At 44.4% G+C, this 4,263-nt stretch overlaps 1 protein-coding gene across 1 annotated transcript in view; it reads left to right on the forward strand.

Annotated features, from left to right (window-relative positions):
- Positions 1-30, forward strand: part of ptger2a (prostaglandin E receptor 2a (subtype EP2)) — a 45,216-nt gene extending 45,186 nt beyond the window's left edge. The window contains exon 4 of the mRNA XM_084327382.1: positions 1-30. This exon is cut by the window's left edge and continues 1,272 nt beyond it. The gene's annotated coding sequence lies outside the window, so the exon portion shown is untranslated.
- Positions 31-4,263: the final 4,233 nt, after the last annotated feature.

A 4,263-nucleotide genomic window follows, 5' to 3' on the forward strand; every position in this document is an offset into this window, starting at 1 on the left:
TTAATATGGCCAATATCAGATTTCAGTGTGAACCGGTCCTGAACTCACCTGCATGCGCAAAATGAACAATAAAAAAAGATGTGTAAACACAGAGAGGACACTGACGTCACAGTTCATGGTTTCATTTCTATAATTGAAGTTAGTGTGCAGTGGAGGTCAGCTATAATTCATGAACAATGGGAGAGAGGAGGAGGTGAAAGAGAAGCCAGTTCATCTTTTCATTTGCTTTAACCCTTTCACTACCACACTACCAAATGGTTAACCCTTTCACTGCCACAATACAGAAGGTTAACTACCAGTGGTGCGTTGGTGATTTCATACCTGGTTGCGCTGTGTTTTAATGACGTCGCGTGCACGTGCGCTCCCGGGGCGCATGCGCGTAGATGTTCCCTCACGTGCGCACAGAATAAAGACGATGCCTAATTGCCTCTCGGAATGGAACGTAACACATTTCATTCACAAGTTTTGTGTGAATGTATCCGAGGGCGTATTTGAACACACCTGACGACCTGAGCTATTGTTATGCAAAGTAGCCAGGTGGGTATACTTGGCGAGTTGGCGCATCAGTCGAGTGCAGCGCGTTCTTGTGTGCATGTGTGTGCGCGTGCTTCTGCTCACAGACCTGGTTGAGCGGCGTGCAACCCCGTCCCATGACCAACGCACCACTGGTTAACCCTTTCACTGCCACACGACAAAGGGTTTAAGGTTATGAAACGTCCACTCCAGCTTTGCTTGTACAGAAGTATCACCCCAAAAAACCACAGTGTAAACACCTCACTGTCCCTCCACTGACCACCTCCATCACAGCTGTCTTCACAGAGGGACCCCCGCCGGGTCAGAATTGTGATGAATGTCGGTCTAGTCCAGAGTGTTCAGACTGAAATCGCAGTGCGAAAAAAAGATCAGACCTGTGTATCTGATTTAGGACCACGCGTTAGGGATGTTCGATATTGGCTTTTTTACCGATATCCGATATACCGATATTGTCCAACTCTTAATTTCCGATACCGATAGAATGTGGGGTCCCCCCCCCCCCCAAAAAACGGAATAATTTCAGGTAATTAACATTACATATTTCTTGTTTATGCATACTTTTGACAATAAATAAAATAAGAATTTGTTCTTACTTGCTTGCCTGGGTAAATAAAGGTTAAATAAATGTAACAGAATTTTATTTATTTATTTATATATATATTTTTTTGAAAACCGATACCAATAATTTCCGATATTACATTTTAATGCCAACATCGGTCGGCCGATAATATTGGACATCTCTACCACGCGTGAAAAGTGGCCCAAATCGGGATAGAAAAGATCCGATTCCATGTGCTGTTCACACTGCTCACAAATCTGAGTCACATGTGAGCAAAGTAAATCAGATTTGCGATGCAGCCTGAACGTCGGAGCGTACGCAGCCATGAGGAACACGCCCGGTCCTGCAGACGCTCCTCTACACACTGGAAGCTAACTGAATGTAGCCGCTCTGCTAGCTAGACTTGAGCTAGCTGAATGTAGCCGCTCTGCTAGACTTGAGCTAGCTGAATGTAGCCGCTCTGCTAGACTTGAGCTAGCTGAATGTTGTCGCTCTGCTAGACTTGAGCTAGCTGAATGTAGCCGCTCTGCTAGACTTGAGCTAGCTGAATGTTGTCGCTCTGCTAGACTTGAGCTAGCTGAATGTAGCCCGCTCTGCTAGACTTGAGCTAGCTGAATGTAGCTGCTCTGCTAGACTTGAGCTAGCTGAATGTCGCCGCTCTGCTAGACTTGAGCTAGCTGAATGTTGTCGCTCTGCTAGACTTGAGCTAGCTGAATGTAGCTGCTCTGCTAGACTTGAGCTAGCTGAATGTCGCCGCTCTGCTAGACTTGAGCTAGCTGAATGTAGCCGCTCTGCTAGACTTGAGCTAGCTGAATGTAGCCCGCTCTGCTAGACTTGAGCTAGCTGAATGTAGCCCGCTCTGCTAGACTTGAGCTAGCTGAATGTAGCCGCTCTGCTAGACTTGAGCTAGCTGAATGTAGCCCGCTCTGCTAGACTTGAGCTAGCTGAATGTAGCCCGCTCTGCTAGACTTGAGCTAGCTGAATGTAGCCGCTCTGCTAGACTTGAGCTAGCTGAATGTAGCCGCTCTGCTAGACTTGAGCTAGCTGAATGTAGCCGCTCTGCTAGACTTGAGCTAGCTGAATGTAGCCGCTCTGCTAGACTTGAGCTAGCTGAATGTAGCCGCTCTGCTAGCTAGACTTGAGCTAGCTGAATGTAGCTGCTCTGCTAGACTTGAGCTAATTCTGGGTATTAATCTTTCACTACCACACTACCAAAGGGTTAACCCTTTCACTGCGACAATACAGAAGGTTAATAACCCTTTCACTGCCACGCGACGAAGCGTTAACCCTTTCACTACCACACTACAGAAGGTTAACCGTCTGTAGTGTGGTAGTGAAAGGGTTAACCTTCTGTAAGTGTGGCAGTGAAAGGGTTAATGTGACTTTCTTGGTGTCTGCATTCTAGCTGGCTGGTCATATTATTACCAATTACACCGGTACAAAATGGCCCGATGCCAAGTGGCCTGTGGAGAAACATAATACATGCTGTATTGAGAGAGTATACCCACCATATAACAACCATGAACTATATACAGACAGCTGATTTGTTTTTATTGTTGCGATGACATGATTTGACATGCTAACCCGCTGCTCTGTTCTTTATTATGATATTTAGGCGAATAGTTTTAGTTGAAAGCTGTGGAGATTTGTCTGTTTCTCTTTCAGATAAAACATCCTTCTCTCTTATTGTGATTGGTTAACGCTTCACAGCAGCATTGTGCAAGCTAAAGTTGAGCTCATCTCAACGTCGAATGAAAGCTCTCTGTCTCTCTCTCTCTCTCTCTCTCTCTCTCTCTCTCTCTCTCTCTCTCTCTCTCTCTCTCTCTCTGGCGTATATGTCCTTAGACCTTCAGCTCCTATCAATGAATTGAAAATGGGGGACCCTGATGTAAACAAGACAAACGTCTTTCTCTGGTCTGCATCCCCTTAACAATTGTGTGTATCGAGCCGTACTGTATTGTACCCATTCTGCAATCTGTTAAATAAAGTTTTCATTCATTCATTCACTCCGTTGAGGCAAGCCAGTCCAACGTGTCATCGTCCAGGTCGATTAGACCACGATCGCCATTCGGTCGCTCTCTGTCTCTCTCTCTCTCTCTCTCTCTCTCTCTCTCTCTCTCTCTCTCTCTCTCTCTCTCTCTCTCTCTCTGGACTAAATCTTATCAGGTGGGTCTCTGGACCTATGGGATGAGTGTCTGTGGTATATTATAAGCTAGTTTGAAGATATACGTTGGAAAGATTGAGTCACCGGTCGAGGAGGTTTCTTTTTTATTATTATTATTATAATTATAATTATTTTGTATTTATTTTTTTAATTGGAATCACATGTGTTTGTGTGTGTTGTTGGTATGAAAAACAAGTATTTATTGAGGAGTTTATGATGTGTCTGTTGTTTGTTATTATGAGCCCCAGCTATGAGTTAATGGGTGGAATGTGTGTGTGCGTGTTTGTGCGTGTGTGCATGTGCATGCGTGTGTGTGTATCAGAGACTGTACTGAGGTATAATGATGTCAAACCGAAGTCGGCTACATTCCTATCAGTGTTTTGTGTTCTGTAACCATAACCTACTGACGGTGAATTATAACACCTCTGTGTGTGTGTGTGTGTGTGTGTGTGTGTGTGTGTGTGTGTGTGTGTGTGTGTGTGTGTGTGTGTGTGTGTGTGTGTGTGTGTGTGTGTGTGTGTGTGTGTGTGTGTGTGTGTGTGTGTGTGTGTGTGTGTGTGTGTGTGTGTGTGTGTGTGTGTGTGTGTGTGTGTGTGTGTGTGTGTGTGTGTGTGTGTGTGTGTGTGTGTGTGTGTGTGTGTGTGTGTGTGTGTGTGTGTGTGTGTGTGTGTGTGTGTGTGTGTGTGTGTGTGTGTGTGTGATGCACAGCTTCAATAAACATGTCATGCAAGCTATTTTCTGTCAGACCTGTTTTGTGACAACACACGCTCGCACACACACACTATTACTTCTATTAAGACTATTACTACTACTACTACTACTGCTACTATTAGTATTATGTCACAGACGGGTCAATTGTGACAAATAGGGAATCCACACGTGAAAGCAATTAACAATATAATTTATTTAAACCTATATAACAAACAATAATTGACATAAACAATGAATATGTATGTATAAGAATCAGTGATGAATTGAACTGCCCAGGTGAGTCTAATTGGGCTGA

This window comes from Notolepis coatsorum, assembly GCF_963971535.1.
Source record: "Notolepis coatsorum genome assembly, chromosome: 1".
Classification (NCBI taxonomy): domain Eukaryota; kingdom Metazoa; phylum Chordata; class Actinopteri; order Aulopiformes; family Paralepididae; genus Notolepis; species Notolepis coatsorum.